The 27,271-nt window shown below is 35.1% G+C and overlaps 2 long non-coding RNA genes across 5 annotated transcripts in view; one reads left to right on the plus strand and one right to left on the minus strand.

Moving 5' to 3' along the window:
• Positions 1-27,271, plus strand: part of LOC134804390 (uncharacterized) — a 243,325-nt gene that overhangs the window by 27,937 nt on the left and 188,117 nt on the right. The window lies entirely within an intron of this gene.
• LOC134804392 (uncharacterized) overlaps positions 1-27,271 on the minus strand; it is a 309,273-nt gene that overhangs the window by 27,936 nt on the left and 254,066 nt on the right. The window contains exon 1 of one of the 3 annotated variants that reach the window (XR_010146116.1): positions 24,320-24,338. The exons of 1 other annotated variant lie outside the window; for it this stretch is intronic. This is a non-coding gene — a long non-coding RNA (uncharacterized LOC134804392). Of the gene's footprint in view, positions 1-5,428; positions 5,441-24,319; positions 24,339-27,271 lie in introns of those variants that run through there. One more of the 3 variants, XR_010146114.1, reaches the window with a different exon arrangement.

Genomic DNA, 27,271 nt, shown 5'->3' on the forward strand with positions numbered 1-27,271 from the left:
GAGATAATATTTACGATGTCGGATATTGAGCCTGTCCATCAACAAAACTCGGAAATACCAGTTATTGTTGATGAGGAAGAATTTACCACAGAGTTACAAAAGTATTACAGTGGACATAATGAAAATAGTAAAAAAATAGAATGGACAAAACAAAAAATAAAAAGTGTAGTAAAATTGCTAGACGAGTATAATAAAGCGAAATCTCAAGGACAGTGGCCCACAAACAAGCATTACTATCATGCAAATAAATACGATGTAATGAATATTGGTAACCAGAAAGTTTTAATAGTGAAAAGGAAGGATATCTCGGATCCTGTAGTACAAATAATTCCAACGGAAGATTATTACCAAAAAATACTCGAAGCACATATTGCTACTGAACACGGACGCCGAGACAAAATTGTTCACGCCTTGAAAAATAAATATGTGGTGCCAATATTCGCGATTTCAATATTCCTGAATTTATGTAAAACATGCCGTATCAAAGAAAAGTTTCCCAAAAAAAGGTACTGTCGTAAAGCCGTTGATTTCTGACGACTTCAATAGAAGAGGACAAATAGATCTTGTGGACTTTCAGACATCTCCAGATAATGAGTATAAATGGTTGTTACAATACCAGGACCATTTAACAAAATTTTGTTTTTTGCGACCCATTAAAAAGCAAAGAGGCTAAAGAAGTGGCTATCGAGATTCTAAAGATTTTTTTGGAAGTTGGCTGCCCCCATATCCTCCAAAGTGACAATGGACGCGAGTACACAGCATCTGTACTAAGAGAAATAGTCAGTTTGTGGCCTGCTTGTAAAATAGTTAATGGAAGGCCTAGATATCCGCAAAGTCAAGGAAGTATAGAACGTTCAAATCAAGACGTAAAAAATATGATTCGTGCTTGGATGACAGATAACAAATCTACTAATTGGTCCATTGGGTGCTATTTCGTTCAGTTCCAGAAAAAATCGTCATACCATTCAACAATTGCTCGAACTCCGTATAAAGCCTTGTTTGGTGCAGGTCCAAAACTCGGGCTCTCGTCCACCTACTTATCTAAAAATGTAATATCAAAATTAGAGACAGAAGAAGATATAGAAATTTTTTTTTGAAGAGATTAACAACAACAAAGAAGAAAATTCAGAAAAAGATCAAGAGGAGGAAGAACAGGAAAAAGTAAATAGAATACATATTACAGAAATAGACACTCAGAAGATTGAACAACAAGAAACAGCAACAAGGGGGCATTAAGTGATTATCCTAGAACAAATTAGCATTGGAAAAAATCCTGAACTACTTCCAGCTTTACATGAGAGTGTGCCTGTAGTTGCAGATGTTATTATTCATAAACCAGACAATGAACAGGAAAAAGTAGATAGAATACATATTTCAGAAATTGGCACTCAGATGATTGATGAACAACAAGAAACAGCAACAATGGGACATGAAGTGATTATCTTAGAAGAAATTAGCATTGGAAAAAGTCCTGAACTACTTCCTGCTTTATATGAGAGTGTGCCTGTAGTTGCAGATGTTATTAATCATAAACCAGACAATGAACAGGAAAAAGTAAATAGAATACATATTTCAGAAATTGATACTCAGAAGATTGAACAACAAGAAACAGCAACAAGGAGACATGAAGTGATTATCTTAGAACAAATTAGCATTGGAAAAAATCCTGAACTACTTCCTGCTTTACATGAGAGTGTGCCTGTAGTTGCAGATCATAAACCAGACAACGAGCAGGAAAATATATGTTTAGATGTAAATGAACAAAGTATTGTGCAAAAAAAGAACACAATCGCATATACATTTAAAAAGAGCGGAGATAAAATGCTAGCCACATCGTCTAAGAAATTTAAAGATATCAGTATTGGGTCGACTGTATTGGTTGAGGTTCCAAAAGTTGACAGGGGACCGTTGGACCGTAAAAATCTGATTGGAAAAGTTTTAAACAAAAAGAATGAGTTATATCAAGTTGGCACTGCGTTTGGAATAATCAAAGACTGGGTGCCTCGAAATGCTGTTCTTTTCTCTCCAAATGCTGAACTACTCAGTAAGATTCCAGAGGTCAGTATAAATTTACTTAATAATATCACCTTTTTAGCAATGTATTTAATACTAGTTTTGGCCGCGACTTCGTCTACATGGAATTAGTAATTTGAGTAGGTATCTAATTTTTTTACTGCTTTTTGTTGATTCCCCACACAATTTTCCTTATTTGAGAGACAACTATAATGCCTAGATAAAATGTAATGGCAGTCAATTAATTTAAACATATGCTTACATCAATTATCAGGCGATGCATCAATTATCTCACTTAAGGGATGATTTTCGGGATAAACACTATTCCATGTCCTTCCCCGGGACAACGTATCTATATACCAAATTTCAACTAAATAGTTTCAGCATGAAGAGGTAATAGACAGACAGACGGACACACTTTCGCTTTCATAATATAAGTAGATATGACGGCTCGGCTACCCTGCCCTTTAAATCTAATACATATTAACTTTTTTTTTTCAGATCACATTACCGTTGAGAAGTATAGCGTCCTCGTCTTCGTCATTTGGCGGACAAGGCATTAAACGATGCAACTGCCAAAAAATTAAAAATAGACAATGCATTTCCAATAAATGTAGTTGCAAGAAAGCCAATGTTCTTTGTAACTCTAAGTGCCACAGCTCTTTGACGTGTAACAATAAGTGAAAATTTTTATGGTGCATTTTTGTTTCGACATTTTGTTATTTTTTTTTTTTTATTTTGCTTTGTGTTAGAAGAGGGGAAATATTGCTGCGGTTCTGATTTTTTATTTTATAATTAGTTGTATTTCACGAGAAAATATTGTTACGTTTATAATTCTATATTGTATAATTTTTTTGCTTCACCAGAAAGTGACGTTTCTGATTTTATTATTTTGTTAGTATTTTTTCTTACAAAATGTCAGAATTATTGATTCTCTACTTAATAATAAATACATACTTGATCTCACAATATTTGAACCGTATTTGATTTATTTCACTGACACCTGCCGTAAGACCGACCAATCAGCGCGCGAGGTGCGTTTCGCCGTGTGTCAGTTCACAATCTTACGGTTTCTAGTCGATAGATTATAATCTACCTAAAAACAATCTGTAAAATTGTAATCACTAAGTTACGGTACAGAATATTTCGACAGTTTACAATCTCGCTAGTTAAATTATAATCTAACGAATTTTACAATTTTACGGTGACATATATAACTATTTGTTATTGAATTTGTGCATTAAATTACTTACTCCGACGGAGTTTGTGACTGTGTAAGTAGCACAAGCATCCAAATGGGATATGGGCATATGAGTAGATAGTACTAGTATAACGATTGTTAAAATACTCGTAAGAGCAAAATAATTTAAATACAATAGACAGAATCTAGAAATTAAATACCTGGCAGTGCGGAAGTATTTACTCGTACCAAGCACTTTAGGTCATGTTTCCGCTGGTGAACGGACAAAATGTTCATCGTCCGGCAGGTTAGCTGTTATAAGATCCTCTGACACTCATTGAAGTTGTCATCGAGTTTTAAGTTTTTATTTGCGGCCAACTCTCTGAATATCACGTGAAAAGGTGGCTTCTTCAAGTGAAATAACATATGTCTCGGGCTAGGCATATCGTATAATACAGATAGAACTTCACTTACAGGTAAGTTCGTTTAATCTTTTAATAAGTTTGCATTAATGTCAAATATACATATAAAGATTTATATCATGATCGTCAAAATAAAATAAAAATGAAAATAATAACTTACTAATTTTATATAGACTAGACAAAAAAAATCAATATCGCTCTCCTTCTTGATGCGACTGGCAAATCATATTACTTTTTAGCAACCGGGTTTTTTAACCTAATTAGACCCCGCTGAATCCGAATTTGCCGGTTGCTTGATCGAATTCTTGACCGGAAGTGAGATATTTGATATTAAAGGTACCTTTTTTTAGTTTGTCGTAAATAACTCTTAAACGGTGGCGCATAGCAAAAAATGTTCCATTACATAATATATACATAAGAAAGATTTATTACAATTTTTCGCTAGGATCAATATTCAAAGAGATATTAACGCAGGAAATTTTATTATAATCACTTCTAAGATCCCTTTTTTTTAGTTTTTCGTAAATAACTCGTAAACGGTGGCCATTATCAAAAAATGTTGTTAAACGTTAATAATCTACACAAAATTTTGTACAAAAAATATTCAGTACACTTTTCGCAGGGATCTATATTTAAAAAGATAATAAAGAAGAAAAGTGAATTATAATAAATTCTAAGGTTCCTTGTTTTTATTTTTTCGTTAATAATTTGAAAAGTATGCCTCATAGCAAAAAAAATTGTAAACATAAATAATAAACATAAAATTTCCTACAAGAAATATGTAGAACACTTTTCACTGGGATCAATATTTAAAAAGACAAAGCAGCGGGCAAGTTAATTATAATCAATTTTAAAGTCCCTTTTTAGTTTTTTGTAAATAACTCGTAAACGGTGTCCCATAGCAAAATAGGTTTTTAAGAATAAATTGTCTACATAAAATTTGCTCCAAAAAATATCTTGAACACGTTTCTCTAGGATCAATATTTAAAACGATATTAAGGGATGAAAGTTAATTACAATCAGTTCACAGGTCACTTTTTTTTTAGTTTTTCGTAAATAACTCGTAAACGGTGGCCCTTGCAAAACAATATTATACATAAATATTGAACATAAAATTGTCCACAAAAAAGGTTCTGTACACTTTTTCGCTACGATCAATATTTGCAAAAAAAATGAGCCTACCTAGCAAAAAATTGTACAGAATCTTTCTTGTAGGCAATTTTATGCAGATTACTTATGTATTAGAAGATTTTTTGCTATGCGCCACCGTTTAAGAGTTCATATTTCATATTTCATTTATTGCGTAGCGTAGTTATTTACGAAAAACTAAAAAAAGGGACCTTTAATATCAAATATCTCACTTCTGGCCAAGAATTCGATCGAGCAACCGGCAAGTTCGGATTCAGCGGGGTCTAATTAGGTTAAAATACCCGGTTGCCAAAAAGTAATATGATTTGCCAGTCGTAATCGATTGTTACAAAAATATGACCAGTCTAATAGCTCCAATAACGATTGTCATTGTGAGGGTGGGTGGATTTCATCACCAAAAATTTCACCATACAATTTTTTTTTTTTTAATGTCTAATTTAACACGATTCTAGCTGGGTAAAGTAATAGGGGGCTGTATATTGAGGATATTTATGGTATTTATACAATAATTTGTGGCTTATATTTGAAGTTATCGCTTTCGGAAAATAAAAACGCAAGATGGTGATGACAATCATGGTATGGTAATGACTCTTTTATAGACGGTAATGACACTGCATGTACGGTAATGACGATTTGGGAACTAATTTATATATGTATTAAAAACGTATTAAAAAAACGAAAACTTTTTTTAATTGTAAGGCTTTAGAACTTTAATAAACATTACAAATGACATGTTTTTGAAAATAAGACTACCTACATAAATTATTTTTAGAAAATTATAAAAAATACATTTTATTCATATAAATAAATATATAACAAGTATTTTTATTGTTTAATTTTAAATAATTTATATTCCGAAATAGGCAATTTATGTATTCATTTATTTTTTTGGGTTTTTTTCAATGTTAAATCATATTAACAATATTGTACTCTTATTATCAGTTTAAACCCGCATCTTCTTTTATCTACTGCATAACTTGGTATTTATATTATATTATAAAATTGCTGGCTTACCAGTGAGCTTAATTTTTATGATATATTACTTTTTTTTTGATAATTTGATTCATTGCATAAGTTTGTATTTTTGTTGTTTTATAAATTAACTTTAAAAATAGCTATAATGATTTAAATCCATATATATGTTGTTTAATAGCTAAACATTAATATATAATCAGTGTTTTATAAGTTGCAAGACCCCTACTTGTAATGCATGTCATAAGTTACAAAATGTTAGGTATTGGGTCGAGTAACTACCCAATGGTATAATTATTAATTGCTGTAATTATATACATCAATTAATATAATATTATCAAAAAACATAAGGCCATCACGATAGTGAGCCAGTACCGTAGCCTATGGTCGCTTAAAACTTAATATGTGTTGCTTGTTTAAATACTTTGTTTTAACACGACTAACATGCAATTACAGACTCTAAGTTGCACGATTTACATTATTAGATAATAAAAAATAAACATTTGTATGGTCTAAGTCCTAAGTGACTTAAATTTTGCCTACTTCAGTCAAAATGTTATTTAAAAACTAACCATCCTCTAGTGTGAAAGAAATAGTCATATCTTCTTCTACATTTATTCTACATTTATAAGGTAGACATTATATAGTGTTAGAAGACATAGAGAACGTTTTTCAAACATACAGCTTAATTTCATAATGAATTATAGCAAAATAACTAGAAAAGTTTCTGAGAACCGTCATCACCATACACATGAAATCATCACCGGTCGTAATTTTTTCCCGGTGATGATGGGTATGGTGTTGACGATTTAAGAGTTTCTTGTTTTTATTTCTAGAATACGAATAATAGTAGTTAATGTCTATGCTACACAATAAACTTCATGTAGTTTGCCATTCATTTCAATAATTATTTCTAATATATCATTTGTAACTTTTTTAAACCAAAGCATAACGGTGATGATGCTCTGTTGTGACAAACTACGTTTTACAAATTTGTTCTTAATATTTCTCACGATTCAATGATGTGACTTTATAGTGAAATCATTTTTGGCATTCTATATTAAAGTGAAAAATAGGGTAAGGACCTTTAGCGGTATTTCGTTGTTCATACACGGAGATAAGCTCACATTGACATTACCATGACATTAACATTTCATGTGTTAAACAACAACATGGAAAAGATATAAGTAAAAGAAAAATCGCAATCGTACGATAGGTATGCTATAATTTTCACTGCAAACAAGAAGGTTCAGATTTTTCCGGTAGACGGTGATGATTTTAGACACATAAAACATTTTATATAAAAAAAACGATTAAGTTATTGGAGATGGTAATTGAAGGAACATGAAGATAATAGTTCTTAAAAACATATAAAAAAGTTGCAACTCGCACAACCTACTAGTTTTTTTTATAAAGACCGAACCATAAGTTTTCGCAGGATTTTGAAATCCACCCGGGTATAATTAGTATATAAAACGTTTAAGTTGATAAAATAAGCAAATAAGTACCCCGGATTGACGTGTGCAATTTGGTTTGAAGCTAGATTAGTAAAATAAATAATCCGACTCTTGAGAAAGGCTCGGATCTGAACATTTACAATATATGGGCTCGCGAAGGCGAAAAATTAAATCTTGGAAATTCGTTTACTCCTTATTTTCAAGCCGACCTCAACGCCTTACATTATTTATTCGGCGCCATTCAGGTTTTAATTTAAATGTATAGGTTCTTTATTACACGAGTATATTATTGAATAGGGTTTGCAATTTTACTATTTAATAGTTTGGTACGATTGGAGCGGCATCCGATATATTTTATAATCTGCTATCGGTTCTGTTTTAAGGTTCAATTTCAATATTAATAACATACAATTGGAAACAATCGACTTAAAGTATTATATTTAATTTCAACCTCAACTCGAGACCGGGATTACAAGTTGAGCCGCGGAAACTTTCATCCGAATTCGAAGAACAACAATGGACTCCATTCAGAACCCCACGCATATTTCCTTTTGTCTTTACGTTCTGCCACCGAGAAATTATTTACACTGGAAGACCATTTTATACTTCTTCTTTCGTAATAATAGAGTTGTAGTCTTGCTTATGCCTAATAGAACAAAATGGTGCACAAGGAGTTGTATGAATGGCAGCACGATCTCTCTTGCTATATCCTAATCCCGTAAGGGATTCGTATAGAAGGTGCAAGCACGCGCTGCTAGCCCTTTAAAGTTGCTCAAAGGCGCCTGCCTTTCAAAGATTGCATAAGTATATATTATACTCAAATATTTGGGACGGGTGATACTTGAAAAAGAATCAATTTTTAAATTTTGTGACATGAACACTCATGGGAGTCAGATCGGAAGCGATTACGGTCTTTTATCGTTGGCTGTCGTTGGATTCGTACTGTGCTACACTGTTCCTAAAAGTGTGCGTGTGCGTGCTTCCAGTTGTACGTAGAAGTACATAATGCTATGGTCGGTGAGCATAAATCTGCCAAAAGTAGGCAAAATGAAAGGCAGCAGACTAAATAATATTAGCACGTCGGAGTGGCGGCCCTTCGCAGAATAAAGGAATGGTAGGTAGAAGAAATAATTCAAATTATTACCTTGCATACTCATCCAGCTAAAAAACTTAAGATATTTAATTCTAGATATTTGCTTGCTTAAATATAATATTAAAATTGTGTATCTAAGTGATACTTTAAGATAAACATGGCATACGTATTTGGTAAATAAAAGGTTGATAAAACAATTATAGGTAATCAGCAAAGTCATGGCATACGTATTTAGTAAATAAAAGGTTCGATGAAAGTAATAATTATACTAATTTATACAATTAGGGGTTAGTGTGACCTAAAATGTGGTTAAACGCGTTTATATGAATTGCATCAATATGAGGTGATGCATTTAGTTTTTTTTTAATAGTATCTCCGAAGTTTTTTTTCGTCTTCGTTATAAATTCAAGTTTCGTCTTCATTATATAAGTCTGAAAACCTGAGTCGAGTCTGAAAGCAAAGGACTCAATCCCTACTCTTGACCAACACTACCTAGCTGTCCTGCAGTCGGGTAAAAACCATCTTACTCATCGTATAACAATCTCCCTGAGGACGTCAGCATTAATGTCATTAATCTTTTTACATTAGGAGTCTTTTGGCAGTGTAAGTTTATATTTCAGATTAAAGTCTGTTCCTTAGGTACCTACTTTATTTTTGTACAGTGCCTTGGGTAATAAAAATATGATAAATAATACGAGCTGCGCGTCTGAAAATGACAGAAAATGATTAATTTGCCAAGATCTATAGAATTTTACACAGAGAATGTCACTCATTTGATGAAGTACCTAAAATAGACAGCTATAGCGGCGCCATCTACGCCGCAGTAATGTCGCAACAGTAATGCAGCTGCAGTTCTGTTGACATCCGAATGTCACCTCAACGTTCGTTGATTGTGCGTGGCGCAACCCGCCGGCCCTTCAATCCCTACAATCGTGTTATTCGTTTCAAAATAGAAGAGAATACGGCAATAACACGTAAGTACGATCGAAAGTATTAATTCATGACCCATTTCGTACCTTGTCACAGTGACAATTAATATGAAAGTCGCTAGAGACCTCATACTATAGGGACCGAGCGCATCTACCATTCACGTCGGTACGTTTCCTTGTGCATAGTAGGTTCTGCCATCTTGTGGGCTACATCGGAAGCATAAACGACACATTTACGCCTTGCGCCAAAAATCAGACGGCCCCTATGCTGCCCCCTATAGTTCATGCACGGGGCCTCGTGACAAGGTACAAAATGGGTCATAAATTAAAACTTTTGACTGAACATAGTTTATACAATCATAGGCATTGAAATCACTTTAAATACCTATGATTGACATCAACTCTTCTCACAATATATCCTGCCAAACTTCACATGGGCTGATTGTTATTTTTATCGAAGTTTTATTTCGGCAGATAACAATAATATTAGGAGAATAGAGAGAGTTCCTATTCGGTAGTTCGGTACAAGGTAAGCGTAATTTCAACGTAGGTAGGTATGTCCTAAAAAATCTTCTTTTGAGTTCCGATAAAGTAGCTCAACGAACAATTAGGTACATACCTACAGTTGTGATTTCGTATTTATTCTACCCAGATTCAGATACTCTTCAAACCAGTCAAATTTTATCCAAATATGATAAAAAAAATCGGCAACAAAATTAAAATGACCACATACGGTGACAAAACAAAAGCGTCCCATTACTTAACCTGGGTACTGATACCTACTGGTATCTGTAGATAGTTCTACAGAACAGCGCCCCGGGGACGGGATCCCGGGGCTATTACCATAAGCATAAACGCTTACCATCATTAACATTACCCATTTGTCTCGGGAGGCCTTGGGTGGTTGGCGAGTAGATGCGGGGAAAGTAATGGACCTGTGAAATCGCATGTGATTGTGTGAAATGGACCATTTTGTAGGTGCAGGTAAATTATACCGTTTTTTTAATCTCGGGGTCAGCTTCGGCAACCTAATCCTAGGAATTGATACAGGCATTAGTACTTTTATCTGAATTTCTAACTCAGAGGTGAAACTAGGCTTTTTGAGTTTAGTCTGGTGTCCTCACGATGTTTCTCTTTACTAAAAGCGATTGGTAAATACCTACCTATAATGATAATTATATTATGTACGATATAGTACAGTATATAGTACATAAGTTCTAAGATTTAACTTAATTTAACAACTTGATTGGAGCTTGTGAGTTGAAGTGAAAGTGGTGCGTGAGTCGCGCCCTAATTACCAAGACGATCGTCAAGATCGTATCAAACCCAGTTCAACACTACAACTAATTGTTAAATCAGAATTGAGAACCCCGGACCGTCGATTTGAAACTTTTATTTTATTTTATTTATTTAAGGTTCACCAATGGACATTGTATAAATCAACACCATTATATAGAAACAAGGATAACATTTAACATTAACAGTTGCTTACCAACCTAGCTAATATTTATGAAAGTATTTTTACCGCTATGCCATCAACTATTCAGCGTCTTGTGTGTATACTATACTAGTAGTTCGACATAGTCTAGGGTCTTAGCTTCATGTAATCACTTCAACTAACCACAGCGCTTAAACAAAACCTTTGTTGATTTCTCATTTTTCCCACAAATACTCAACAAGAATAGACTTAGATGCAGTTGCCGCTTACGACTCTCACAGTCATAACTATACCGTTATATCTTTAAATACACGTAAGCGCCTTACCGCTCGATTCGGGAAATGAATAAGAGACTCAATAGATATGAAATAGTGAAGATATGTGACGTTCCACTGCAAAAGGTACCTTATGGTGGCTGGCGCCCCGATTCGGGAAATGAATTAGAGATTCACTAGATATGAAATAGTGTAGATATGTAGATATGTGACGTTCCGCGGAAAACGGTACCTTATGGCGGCCGGCGCTTACGTCGCGCCGCAATAATATTGGAGCGGCGTTAATAATAGCGTAAGCGCCAACCGCCATAATGTACCTTTACGCGTGGGACGTCACATATCTTTACTATATCGTATCTATTTAATCTCTAATTCATTTCCCGAATCGCGCCGTTATGCTGTAAGCTCCCTTTTTCACAAGCGCAACACATAAATCGATTCGAGGCTAATGTTGTGTAGTTCCTGTGGAAGTCGTAAATAATAGGCACCGTATGGATTGTACTTGCACAGCCAGCTTTATCTGTTTTAACTTGCATTCCGATACTTTTTTCGGTGAAATTGGCGCGTTGCCAAGCTATTGATATTTCTAGTCAGTTTTCTCTTTATTAAGAAGGGGGTCTAAGCCGTCTAAGCTTGGAGAAGTAAGCGCCTAAGATTACGCTCACTCCGTACACGGATATAAATCCATGTATGTATAATAAGTTTTAAGCGAGCTCTGCGAATGCGAATTTTAAATTTATTAATAATACGTTTTACCATACCGCCCATGGCGCCCATATATGTAATTTATTATTATTAAGTAAGAAAACTCTAAGTATAAAGGGCCGATACCCGACTGCAAATTAATTATACCCATACAAGTTGCAGTCGGGTTGCAACTTGCAGTCCGTCTGTACCGGCCCTAAGCCTACTTATTGTACTGCACGTGATAGGTAGTGGGAAAGTGCCACATTGTCCCTCATGGTTTCATAGGAATTGGGCTGGATTAACAACTTCGTTCGTGTTTATATGTTTTTGGAGCGTTGGCTTGCGACGATGTTTATGAACCCGACTGTATCTAAAAGTTAGTCTGACTTACATATTTCACTTTACAGAATACAAGTGTTGAAAAAATATCCTGTAACCAACAAACGAAAAACATGAAAAGAGATGAAATCACGAATGAAATATATGTTTCCGCGTGCGTCTTAATAAAGTGGCACAATTAATAAGTAGTGGCTTCGGCAGCTGACGCGTTTGCCGCGCCCCAGGAGCCCCAGGAGCCCCAGGAGCCCCAGGACACGCCTCAGATTAAATGTGGCCATGACTGATTCGCCACTCGCGGTGTTAACTCAGCCCTATAAGTTCGCATAACACCCGTAAATTACATGACGGTTTTCTGTTTTCTTGAACAATAGATTTCAATTTTAAACTGGTTTTTCATTGGTGTTTGTAATATGTGACACTAGCTGTTGCCCGAGACTTCGTCCGCGTGGACTCTTATTTTGAACATTTTACATATTGAGTACCTATAATTTTCGTCGATGCAAACTTTATAATACAAACTTTTAATATAATGTTAATGCCCTTTTACCAAGTTTGAAGTTCCTAGCTTGAAAGCTTGATAAAAAATGTTTGATATTCATACAAACTTTCAACTCCTTTTTCACCACGTTGTCGTTAGGGGATGAATTCTCAAAAACGCTGAAATTAGTTTTCTTGTAATTTAATTTAATACCTTTTTGCTAAGTTTCAGAATCCTAGCTAAAAATAAAATTTGCACCCCAAGACGAACTTTCATCCCCTTTTTAACCCCCTTAGGAATGTCCAAAAACGTTGCAATTACTTTTTTTTGTAATCAGCTATTACGTCTTTCTAAGAAATTTCTAAGCATTTGTAATGGATTCAAACTTTCAACCCCTTTTTAACCCTGTTAGGGGATGAATTTTACAAAACGCTGAAATTGCTTTTTCTATCCTCTAATAATATCTCCAAATACAAAGAATCAAGTCCCACGCTCGAAAAATTTTTAGATATCCATACAAACTTTCAACCCCTTTTTCACCATCTTAGGGGATGAATTTTCAAAAACGCTGAAATTAGTTTTCTTGTATTTTAATTTAATACCTGTTTGCAAAGTTTCAAGTTCCTAGCTTAAAATAAAATTTGCACTCCAAGACCCGTTTTTAACCCCTTAGGGGTTGAATTTCAATAAACGTTGCAATTACTTTTTTTTGTAATCAGCTATTATGCCTTTCTAAGAAGTTTCAAAGCATTTTAGTGGATTTAAACTTTTAATCCCTTTTTAACCCTGTTAGGGGATGAATTTTACAAAAAGCTGAAATTACTTTCCTGTATTTTAATAATATCCCCAAATACAAAGATTCAAGTCCCGCGTTCGAAAAAATGTTTGATATCCATACAAACTTTCAACCCCTTTTTCACCACCTCACGGGATGAATTTTCAAAAACGCTTAAATTAGTTTTCTTGTATTTTAATAATATATCTTTTTACGAAGTTTCAAATTCCTAGCTTAAAATAAAACTTGAACCCCATACAAACTTTCATCCCCTTTTTAACCCCCTCAGGGGTTGAATTTCTCAAACTCGCTTCTTATCTCTTGTACACTTTATAAATGTAATCTGGTGTGCAAATTACAACTTTCTATCTTTTGTAGTTTCGGCTCTGCGTTGATGAATCAGTCAGTCAGTCAGTCAGTCAGGACACTTGCATTTATATATATAGATTTCGTCACCATATTGCATCCGTCAGCCGCCCATTAGTTATTACAATGTGGTGATAATGAATAAATACTCGAATAGCCTTTTATTTTTGTTTAGAATAGGTACCTGTGTACATACAAGTTCACGAAGAGTCTACTTTGGTATATGTTTTACTTTATTTTGATAAAGTTGTGAGTATTAAGGTAAACACGCAACTCATTACAACGGCTACATGTGATAAAATAATCTCTTTTCTTGACATACACTATACAGGGCGCCCCACGGCTATGCCACATGGAAGGAAAGTAGTACCTTGAATATTGTAGATGGAACATTTTACTGAAAGAAGACACTATTTTAATTTAAATAAACAATTTAAACTACATTCATCGATTTTTAAATAATTACATGGTTGAACCGGGAATCGAACCCGCTACACGAGAAAGAAAATTACCCTGTAGCTTTATCATCTTCATCATAAGGATTAATTTTTACTAAATAACATAGTGTCAGAAATAAAAGGAAGACCATGAATTTTAACATTTGCTGTGAAATTTAGCGAAATAATCAATAGAGTGCGACTTTGTATTCAACAAAATGGGACTCATTTTAAGCATTTGATAAATTAAATTGATTAATTTTGAATAAAAATGTTAAAATTCATGGTCTTCCTTTAATTTCTGACACTATGTTATTAAGCAAAAAATAATCCTTATGTACAAGCCTTTCGATCGGTATGATAAAGCTACAGGGTAGTTTTTTTTCTCGTGTAGTGGGTTCAATTCCCGGTTCAACCATGTAATTATTTGAAAATCTATGAATGCAGTTTATGTTATATTGTTTTTTTTTAATTAAAATAATGTCTTCTTTCAGTAAAATGTTCCACCTACTATATTCAGGACTTTCCCTCCATGTGGCATAGCCGTGGGACGGCCTGTATAATTTATGCTATGAGGCCAACCCCGAAAAAAAACATATTGTGACTGTTTCATACATCTAGATTCTAGACTATCAGATGTCAATAATATTTAGTATATTTACAGAATAATGGAAAAACGCCCCGTATTTGTGAATAGCGTATCTTACATTTGTAATGTAATCTGTGTGTCGACACACACACCTGCTCTATGATTTCCTGGAGCAAACTGGTTTCGCGGCAACATTTATTTCTTCCCTAAAGTCACAAACATTAAGCAAAATGTCGGGGATTTATATTTCATTTTGGTTGCCGAAGGCCATTTGTTTTTAACTGGCAGGCAGAGGAAAGAAGGGTTATGATGTTGGTATGTGTGTGTGTGTGTGTATGCATAAGTTACGCTATGCAGCATAAAGGTTTGATGGGTTCCATCCACAGATCTAATATCACGCTAACGCTTTTAGATATTTTGTATTGTGCAAAAGGGAAGCCATCAATTAAATAAATATTTAATGAAGGTGAAAGAGACATGCATGTGGAACGAATTAATAACATGACAACTTATTGATTTCTGTAGCGGCCCAGTGACCTGGCCTGACCGTCAATTCGAATTTACAAACGAAACCAAAATGATGTAATTTCGTTATTTTATTATTCGCACGTGTGTTTCACTCGTACTTTTTGTAGGTACATACATATTAGCGCAAGCGAGGCGCATGGGCGAAAGATAACGAAATGACGTAATTATGACATCAGAATGTAAGTTCGTTTGCCTTTCATTTCATTTGGACTTTCAAGCACTGTGCAGTAGGTAATGTTTAGAATAAATGAATAGAGTCTGGCTACTGAAATATTACACAAATGTTTGGCGGGAAATTCAAAAAATCTTGGGCTGGTCACACTTTGTGTAGTAGGAATTATAGTTTTGATACTAGAAAATATTTTTGATTTTCTGTGCACACGTAAGGTACCTAAGGATATAAGTTAAATATACGTTGACGTGCACTCAAAGTCTCTCACATAATTTCTACCACTATGTAAAGTACAGTCAACGATAAACACATATGTTAACACTTTCTCACCATATACCATTGTAACAAGGCGAAAAATGAAATGTAGTGTAAATAAGACCTAGCTCGATAATACCGTAATATTAATCCATCACCAAAAAAAATACATAAGTACTATGCCAAATATGCTAAATGCTAACCCCCTTATTCATAAACGTTTACTAAAGTTGACGAGCCGATAATAATCGATTGTCGCTTTCCATACGTCGAAAGGGACAAACGATTATTATCGGCTTGTCAACTTTAGTAAACGTTTATGAATAAGGGGGTAAGTATCAAAATATTTATAGAGCACCAACCTTCTAATTTGTTTACATTTGTTTAGGAGTTGTAAACATTGCAGATTTTCGTTATACAACGCTACACGTCGACTTCGCACATTGTAGTAATTATTTACGAGTTTAAATAATACTTTGCGAACCTCACTCAGTATAGACATTATTAATATTATTTAAAATAAACCTCTTATAAGCCGCAAACAATTTGAATGAATGTCATAAATTGACAACTGACTTTTAGCTTTTTTTGAAATCATAGACAATTGGTGATACAACAACGAAATATCTGTCAACAATTTTTGGCTAGCCCTAAACAAATAAATATAGATCTTCTTCTTTTTCTTTGCTCTATCCCACTTTAGGTGGGGTCGGCTCTCCTAATTTTTCGGCGCCAAGATAGCCTGTTTTGGGCTGTCGGGTAGGGTAAATTCAATGTATTAGTTAGATTGGTCATGCTGGTCCACCATGTCAGCAATGGGCATTCGCGGCCTCTCTTACCTACTTACGTTCCGGGAGACATGGAGCTTTTTTGACCACGTGTTATTCGTCTCTACGCATTACGTGGCCATACCACCTTAAGCGACTTTCTGTTAATTTTTCGGGTATAGGGGCCACCTTTAAGCTCCCACGGACATATTCATTTTTTCCGGATCTTGTCGATTTTAGTTACTCCTCCCGACCATGTTAATTTTCATTTATGCGGTATGTAATTTTTGCGCTTCGAAAACGATATTTTATTATTGCCGAAATCTTCGAAATTATTACCTGATTTTTTTCGCAATTTCAGGGACGTCCCCGTAATAAACAATAACAAAATAATCTTGTATAATCTTGTTGGTATTTAGTAGATACCTACTTTCTACTTATTATGCGAGGGCACACTCCGCGGCGCTCGGCGGGGCTCATACTCGTACTAGACTAATTAAATAACGGCTATTTATGAATAAAACATTTGAGAACACAACCAATTGCGCGTGTTAACTGACAATCGCCGAACACCGGTGGATCTTATGACGATGTCATAGGGTTTTGCTAATGCTCACGGCCTGATTCCAACTATTCGAACGACACGAAAGATAAGTGACGTTTTTGATTGAAAAACGTCACTTTCGACACTGACATATCCGATCCATTATCGTATCTTTAGCAAATTCTTGACGTAAGTATCTTAACCCTTTGACCATTATTTTTTCACATCACCTAATCAGAAAATGGATTTCTCTTCCCTGCTAGGAGGGATCAAAGTGGCACTTTTCTGTTCAACGACATTTCATTGCCAGTATAAAATATTAATATACTTAATTAACTATGAAGATTGTATGTACAGCCTGGCAAAAAAGAGTAGAAATTAAAAAGTGGCAACACTGTAGTGTCAACGCTAAGTTTTTTTTATTTTCCTCATAGTTATCTATACATATAATAAAGCTGAAGACGGTCGAAAGTCTGTACATGGAAGATATTTGAAAAAAAGTTGGCTGGGGATACTTAGAATCGATAACAGAACACGTTCCAAAAGTTTTTAGAATTTTTGTCTGTTTGTCTGTTTATCTGTTTATCTGTTTATCTGTTTGTCTGTTTATTTGAACGCGCATCACGTGAAAACGGCTGAACGGATTTTGATGAAAACTTTACTAATCTGTCGAGAAAATCCCCGGCCAGGTTATAGGCTATAAAAATTCAACCCCTAAAAGGGGGGGTAGCTACAACACTCGATTGACTTAAGTTTGCCCCTGAATCTTATGGCGCTACTTAGGAAGGAGGGGCAAACTTTTTTCAAATATATGCTACCACTATTGAGTACCCTGGTAAACTAACAGATGGAGCTGAATTTAATACGTTGTGACATGAATAAGCCACCGAGGAAAGATTTTGCCAAATTAACTCTAAGTTTAGAAGACACGGATATCAACAAAAATAATTGAATAATTATGTTGATTTAATAAATTAATAATATATCGAAAAATGTTCGCGCTCGCTTCGCTCGCGTTTTCAATAACTTTCTAAGATATGGCGACTGCAGCAGCATTACTCTGTTGCAACGTTGCTGCTGCAGCACTGTCAATTTTCGTGATAAAATGATGTGACTGACTTCCATACTAAAAGTAAAAATGTACAACTGTCTAACTGTCTATCAAATTGGGTTATTATATCGAAAAATTTTCGCGCTCGCTTCGCTCGCGTTTTTATTACTTTCTAAGATATGGCGACTGCAGCAGCATTACTCTGTTGCAACGTTACTGCTGTAGCACTGTCAATTTTCGTGATAAAATGATGTGACTGATTTCCATACTAAAAGTAAAAATGTACAACTGTCTATCAAATTGCGTTTTTATATCGAAAAATTTTCACACTCGCTTCGCTCGCGTTTTTAATCACTTTCTAATATATGGCGACTGCAGCAGCATTACTCTGTTGCAACGTTACTGCTGCAGCACTGTCAATTTCCGGATAAAATGATGTGACTGATTTCCATACTAAAAGTAAAAATGTACAACTGTCTATCAAATTGGGTTTTTATATCGAAAAATTTTCGCGCTCGCTTCGCTCGCATTTTCAATAACTTTCTAAGATATGGCGACTGCAGCAGCATTACTCTGTTGCAACGTTATGCTGTAGCACTGTCAATTTTCGTGATAAAATGATGTGACAAATTTCCATACTAAAAGTAAAAATGTACAACTGTCTATCAAATTGCGTTTTTATATCGAAACATTTTCGCGCTCGCTTCGCTCGCGTTTCAATAACTTTCTAAGATATGACGACTGCAGCAGCATTACTCTGTTGCAACGTTGCTGCTGCAGCACTGTCAATTTTCGTGATAAAATGATGTGACTGATTTTTATACTAAAAGTAAAAATGTACAACTGTCTATCAAATTGCGTTTTTATATCGAAAAAATTTCGCGCTAGCTTCGCTCGCGTTTTAGATCACTTTCTAATATATGGCGACTGCAGCAGCATTACTCTGTTGCATCGTTACTGCTGTAGCACTGTCAATTTTCGTGATATAATGATGTGACTGATTTCCATACTAAAAGTAAAAATATACAACTCTGTCTATCAAATTGCGTTTTTATATCGAAAAATTTTCGCGCTCGCTTCGCTCGCGTTTTCAATCACTTTCTAAGCTATGGCGACTGCAGCAGTATTACTCTGTTGCAACGTTATTGCTGCAGCACTGTCAATTTTTGTGATAAAATGATGTGACTGATTTCCATACTAAAAGTAAAAATGTACAACTGTCTATAAAATTGCGTTTTAATATCGAAAAATTTTCGCGCTCGCTTCGCTCGCGTTTTCAATGGCATTCTAAGATGTGATAAAGGTGACATTCGGGTGGCAACTGCAGCAGCATTAGGTACTCTGTTGCAACGTTACTGCTGCGGCACTGTCAATTGTCGTGATAAAATGATGTGATTAATTTCCATTCTCAGCTGTAATGCGGCAATGAACGTCACTCAATTTACCAAAAAAAATCAATGTAATCTTGATGACCCTAGGGAGAGAGGGCACCATGGTCTAGAAATGCTTAAAGCATCAAAATATCTTAATTCGGCACTGGTCGTTTGCGGAGTCAAATGATTTGGGACTCGCATTTTATACGCATTACCATGCATTCCCGAAAACAATCGAATCATTCCCGAAAGTCTCGCAACGCATTGAGGTTACAAAGGGCACGTGTCTTCCTCAGAAGTCTGAAGAAGACCACGGTGAGTGGCGGTCTAGCCACAGGCAGGCCGCTTCGCTTTCGCTCGCGCGCGTATACCTTACGGCTTACTGTATCGTCCGATATACACCTACTACCTACTCTGTCGTTTAAATCACGTGTAAAATTTGAATAAGGGCGAAAAAACTATTGACTTTGGAGTGTAGTTTTATTTAAATTGTAAAATATTTTATCTGGACTACTGTCCTCTAGCATATCCATCTGTCAACTTTACCTACTTCAAGTTCCGCCTCCAGGGGAGAGGGAGAGAAATTAGGATTAGAAATTAGCCGCTTACTGACACAGACCGAATTCCACGCGGGCGGAGCCGCGGGCACAGCTAGTAGTATATAAATACCATTTTTGTTCTGCAGAAGAGGGCTATTCGAGCAATATACAAAATGAACCATAGAGACTCACTTAGAGATAAATTTAAGGAAATTGACATAATGACAGTGCACTGTCAATACATTTATGAGAATATTCTGTATGTACATAAAAATATTGTAAATTTTAGGAAAAATTGTGAAATTCATAATATTAATACTAGAAATAAACATAAGCTCGCAGTGCCCTTCACTCGGCTCCATAAAATTAAAAAATCATTCATGGGTAATTGTGTAAGATTTTATAATAAACTTTCAAACCATATTACTGAATTATCTATTAACAAATTTAAGAATTATGTAAAGCGTAAACTTATTTCTAAAGCTTATTATACCACACAAGACTACATGAATGATATTACAACGTGGGATTAATTGTTATTCGAAATGATTATTTATTTATTAGGTATATTTGATTATTGATGAGGAAATGGATATTCCGATGTAATACTATCTACTTCTTTTGTTACTTATGCTTTTTTTTTGACATTTAGATTTTATTCTAGAAATTCTAGACTAGTATTTTTTTATACAATCTTTTTAATGTTTGACGATCCTTTTGTGAAATTTTTAGTGTTAAATTTGATATGTATAATAATCCAATTTTATTATGGAATAATACTAACATCAATAAATTGCTCTGATAATTAGATTAAGATTAATTACGATTCATAAGAGCTTGTTGCTAGGCCTACATGAATAAAGTACTTAAATTTTGTTTGTTTGTTAGTTGATGTGAAAAGCAGTATGTGTCACACGGTATCAAAATTATTTCGTCTTGGGCGTTAACACTTGAATCCCTCATTACGCTATCGCTTCATTCAGGATTCAATGTACGCCCTTGACGGAAATATATCATTTTGATCCCTTGTAACACAAACTACTATTTTATATCAATGAATCGAGAACTTTAACGATACGCACAGCATGAATTATTTTTTTTAAGAGATTTGAGAAAGAGAAATATATATATTATTTGGGGGTTTCCGAATTATAAGACGGCAATATGTTTGCCGCTATCAGCCAAGGGCAGTAAGTGACAAGACCGTCATGTCAGTTTGCCGGGGGAACTACGGGTGGCATGAAGTATCTAAAATGAATATATTAAAAACCAATAGAATGATAAGAAATAATTAAAGCCTTTATTTAACTTAAAAAGATTTGTTTATTCTATTTATAATAATTTTAATATATACTATTATATGTAGGTAGGTATTGTATATTATTTCCAAGTAGGTATTGTAATCCCAGCAAAACTGTGGATAGGTTGCTAGCATGTTTGTAGTATTGAATTAAGCTATTGCTCCATATATAAACCAATAACAATAGTAGCCTAACCTACCCTTTCCTTTAATAAACACCAGACACTTAAACGGTTAGTGGCAAATATATTGCCGTCTTCATTTTTTAAATTATCAAATAACTATTTTTTTTTCTTTAAACTTTATATAGCCAATCTTGTCTCTGAAACTCGAGAATTGTGACTATCTTATAAATCCAGCAAAGAAAATTTTATTCAGGCCTAAGAATCATCATTTAACAAGGGATGAAATAACGTTTATCAGCTCTGCTTCTTTTCGTAGATTGGTACGAGTATATTCTCTTATGCGAACCAAAATTTATATTAACTAACAACACGTTCATTGAGAAAAAAAAAACTGAGTGGTATGACGGCAAATACCTTGCCGTTACCCACTAAAGGGTTAAAGTTCAAATCAGGCCGTTGGTCGGAGACAGCGATCAAGGCAGTGAACGATCAAGGACCTTCAAATTGACGTCATAGTTAAACGTTTCGGCTAAAATTGGCAAGATGACAAGTTTTTATTTATGAATGGTATCAGTCGATCCGGTTTGCCTTGTGTTTTTTTTATCATTTGCATTTTTTTGATGCCCTATTTATTGTGATAATTGGTCATTTTCTTTTCGAATATAAATTTTATTATAAAATTCAACATGTGTCATCAAGTCATCATCCCAATTGTCCAAATCAAATAGTAGGTATAGTGGAGTACAATGCGTTTAGACAAGCCCTACTTGCTTAACATTTACTTATTTTGCTCATTGAGGATAATCATATAATATATATTCTCTGTACTCTGTAAATGAGTACATGGAATTGAATTTGTAACGACATACGTAATTTTATTTATTATTGAATTGTTGATTTGTATTTTAAACATGACATTTTGTTCATTTGTAATATTTTTATCTTTATTTGACATTTTAATGACAGTTACAAATTATTTACGTTGACATCGACTTTAATGTAAATTTGGTTTATATTCAATTGTTTGACATGTTTTTCATTGTACAGTCAACAGCACTCCCAGCTGTACATCGGTGGACCTTATGCCTCTTGTAATAAGGTCCACCGATGTACAGCTGGGAGTGTTGTTGACTGTACATGACGATCCTTATTGGGAGACACAATTAATCTTATTATTTTTTATTTTAAATTTATAATGTAATTTTTGACGATCATGATGAGAAGATAAACATAATTTTGACGAATGTAGCAAATGTATAGTGTAATTTTCATCTTGAAATAAAGAAATCTAAATCTAAAAACTAAATCTATAATTATTATAATAATACAAATTAATAACGACACTAGATAATAGTACATTTCGATGCTAGTGCGGAAGGTATGCCATTACTACACGAGTACCGAGATATCAAGACTCGGGACGAGTGAAGAATGACATTTCCGCACGTGTATCGAACGACGTTTTTTAATACAGTTGCGAAAAAATAAGAAAAACAACAAGGAATTCTAAACTTAATACTTATTTTTAGATTTTTCAGGCAAGCACTCTCATTTGCAATTGCAGCCTTCTCACAAATGTCTGGCGGTGTTAAAAATCAATTTCAAATTCTGATTCACTCATTTTTTAAGCAACTTTTTGAAAACTTAAGATTTGAAAACAAAGTCGTTGTAAGTTCGATCTTTCGCAGTGAAAATTATGAAGAGGTGTTTTTTTGAGGTGCTTTTATTCGACTATTGAACCCACTTCAATGAAAGAGTTTTGAAGTGAAAACTTCTTTAGCGGCGATGAGCACTTTTAAAGGTGGGGAAAAAATGATAAACTCGAGACAGCGTAACGCGTAACGCGCTGAGGTCATGTGTGACGGACAATGTTATTCACCAAAGAACTTTAGTCATAACGTATCATAATCAGGTCAATTATTTAAAACTGGACTTTTATATCTTCTAAATATATAAACGTGAAAGACCTGACTGACTGACTGACTGACTGACTGACTTAAATCAACGCACAGCCCAAACCGCTGGGACTAGAAAGTCCAAATTTGGCAACTAGATTCCTTATAAGGTCTAGGTGTCCACTAAGAAAGGATTTTTAAATTTTCTTCCCATAAAGGAGTGAAATGGGGGTCCAAAGTTGGTATGGGGAAACAAGATAAGTTAGACTATTTTATTCCAAATTTCACAGGAGTATTCCTAAAGATAAATAAGTAAACACGTGTTTCAGGTTTTTTGAAAATTGAACCCCTAAGAGGGGGAAAAGTCCCCAATAGGGTTGATATCTCAAAATATCAATATGGGTATCGTTTTCATAGTATTTTGAGACGCTAATAACAAAAATGGCATCAAAATTAAAATTAACGTAGCCGAAGTGAACAATCATCCCCTGGTGGGGGTGCAATGGGGTTGAAATTTCAAAATATCAATATGGGTATCATTTCCATGGTTTTGTGGGATTAGTTAGACTATTTTATTCCAAATTTCACAGGAGTATTCCTAAAGATAAATGAGTAAACACGTGTTTCAGGTTTTTTGAAAATTTAACCCCTAAGAGGGGGAAAAGTCCCCAATAGGGTTGATATCTCAAAATATCAATATGGGTATCGTTTTCATAGTATTTTGAGCCGCTAATAACAAAAATGGCATCAAAATTAAAATTAACGTAGCCGAAGTGAACAATCATCCCCCTGGTGGGGGTGCAATGGGGTTGAAATTTCAAAATATATGAATATGGGTATCATTTCCATGGTTTTGTGGGACGCTAATTACAAAAATTACAAAAATGGGATCAAAATTAAAATATAACGTAGCCGACGTGAACTATGGCCCCTGGTGGGGAATGCTAAATACGAAGATAGCATAGACGGTTGTAACATACACGCTGATTTACAGCCACACGTGATCCAGACTTTTGAGAATTCAATCCCTTAAAGTAAATTTTTTGAGCTACAAAATTATAAGATTACAAATACCTTCTAATAATTGAACAGTACACAAACATCGTTTTTAAAATAATTATCATCTTAAACGGTTTGTTTACATTCAAAATACCTAAAACCATTAAAGTACATAGATTATTAAAAAAACTCTACTGCGCGTGCGAAGCCGCGGGCAAAAGCTAGTTAAGCAATAAAGCTCAATGTTCTAATCTTGCACGGGCTGAAATACGAGGATCTCACAGTTACATTCTAACTTTTTACCACTCCAATATAATTCAATAAAGCTACATCTTGATGAAATCGCTAATAAAAGTGAACTCTAGTACTGGTGAATAAAACTCAAAATATCATGACCAAATATATTTAGATGCGAGGTCTGCAAGGTAACTTTACAATTTCTATTCGAATTTTAAACAATTAACGCTACAAATTTAAGCTCACTGGCCAGCAATTTCAGAACTAAAGTTTTTCAATAGAAAGGAGGATGTGTCAATTATACATAGTGCTGCAGACATTTTGGACTAGTCAATGAGTTTTCACTTCTGTTGGCACTGCCGGAGTGCAACCCGTTGTTTTTTTTTCAAATGCATGTTCTATAAGACATCAACAATTGTAAATATAATACATTGTATGTCTTTCCCATCACGGAACAATGGTGTTCCGGACCTTTGGGAGGCGTGCGCGGAGCCGAAGCCATCACGTAGAGGCCCTTTTGACACTGTAATGAAATGTAAGGGGTACACCGAGCGGAGGCTGCTCTTGCCCGTGTCATGGGACGCACGCAGAGGCAGCACCCGCCAGGGTGTAAGGACTATTGAGAGTTGATGGAATCTAAAATGAACTAGGTTATTGAGTGAAAGCGATGGACTAAGAACTGAGCTATGGGGTAAAAAACCGGACGCCTGCCTAATAAAACGGTATGCAATTTTATTTCCGGCAGACGGTGACTCGCCCTCACAAGATGGGCCCCCACAAAAAGCGACATCTAGGATGGCTCAAGGGCAACACCGGTGTGAGCGGCTCAGGGGTGTCGAGAGGTGTGCGCTGCTTTCTACCCAGTGGCTCTTAACAGCCACTGTGCCAACTCGCGTCTTATGCATATTTCACTTCCACCCCTGGAGCTTATAGCTCTAACGACTCCACTCTGGCCGGCCGGCTAAGGCAAGCCAGAGGCAGAGAATCCTGTCCCACCCACCCTCCTTGCGGGTAACAGAACTCCCCAGGAGCACTCGGGTACGTGAGGCCGCTAATCCCCAACAGCTCGCCACAAGCTGCCCTGCGTTGACTGATTGCACTGGTAAAACCAGCGGGCGATGGGGTCGTCACATCCCTACATTGTATTATTATTACCTAAGTATCGTTATTTACGATTATTTGTGTATCGTATATTTATAAAAACAATATCGAATGTTGCCTTCTCTTAAGAAAAACGCCTCTTTTGTGACAGACGTCACCTATGGGCGTCACAGCAGGCGTTTGGCAGCTAGTCCGTTCCATTCAGACTAACTTATTAAGAACGGAATTTTCAATATTCAATATTATAAAATAAACGTGTTATAATGATGAAGAGGTAAGTAATAAAATATGAAATATGTATATTTTTCGTATTTTTACATCAACAGTAGATTTTTATGTTGAATACGACGTTTAAAGGAAACTAATATTAACTCATCAATAAGTAGTCGTGAATTGGAACAAGTATAAATTTTAAAAAATTGGAAAAGTGAAAAGCATTAGTTCGAGATAACCAACTTTCCGCACGCTAAACAGCTACGTAAAGTAGCACTTTTTGAGCAACTGTATTAAAAAATAATATAACTAACCATTTTCTGAGTTTGACAAACCTCTTTGATTCTGATCAGCCCAATGACCCAAAACAGTCATTGGGTTGATCACTAGGTTACATACAAACACACAAAATTGTTACACACGGTGTTATATTATAATCATGGCTACCACGTGCCTACATAGGTCGATTCAAATTGACTTGATTGGTTCTTTATGGTTATGAACTGAATTTGATATGACCTTGACGATCTACTTGGTGATTGATGCACATCTAACGCACGACTTTCACTTCATTTCCCATGCACCAATCAGCGTGAGTGATCTTTTAGGTCAAAATAAGATCAAAATTGTAACAAGTTGTTGAATTTGAATCGGGCTCTGAGAGAATTATGCTCGTAGTGCTACGACGTAGAGCTACGACGTAGCCCTACGACGCACCGCTACGAGCGTAGCATGTAATGAATGTCTGCAAGTATTTACGAATACCTAACACATGCAATGCCAGCGCGAGCTACGCGGAGAAAAACCGTATGTAGCGAAAAGCACCTGAGAACACAGAACCCGCCCAGTGGGTTACTGGCAGCATAAAGAAATAAGAAAGCTTAGAGTGCAGTAAATGTAAATGAAAAGAGTCACGGCTCGATTCGGAAAATGAATTACGGCTCGATTCGGAAAATGAATTAGATTTCTACTTGACTTCAACAAGTTACGATACGGATAATTTAAAGATATTTGTAAGATAGATATGTCAAATTTGACGTTTCCGCGATTCTGGAGGTCCTCTTGAACGATTTCGACAAGTTATGACTTAGATATCCAAGTCACATCTAGTCGATATCTAATGTAGATCTAGTTGATCTCTAAATCTTCTCAAGATCTTGTGATTATCTCGAAATCCGAATAGGCCTGATATTCGAACAATGAGATACGTCAAATACTAGATATTGAAACGATATGGATTGGATATGTCAGTGTCAAACAAGTGTCAAAAGTGACGATTTTGTTTGAAGAAACGTCAATTTTGACACTTGTTTGACACTGACATATCCAATCAATATCGTTTCAATATCTAGTATTTGACGTATCTCATAGTTCGAATACGGCTGTTAGATATCCAAGTCACATCTAGTCGATATCTAATGTAGATCTAGTTGATCTCTAAATCGTCTCAAGATCTTGTGATTATCTCGAAATCCGAATAGGCCTGTTAAGGATGACCCGAATATTATGGATATTAACATTTTTTTATTACGTAATTTGATGTATATTGATCACATAAGCTATGGCCCTTCGT

Source organism: Cydia splendana, chromosome Z (genome assembly GCF_910591565.1).
Source record: "Cydia splendana chromosome Z, ilCydSple1.2, whole genome shotgun sequence".
NCBI lineage: Eukaryota > Metazoa > Arthropoda > Insecta > Lepidoptera > Tortricidae > Cydia > Cydia splendana.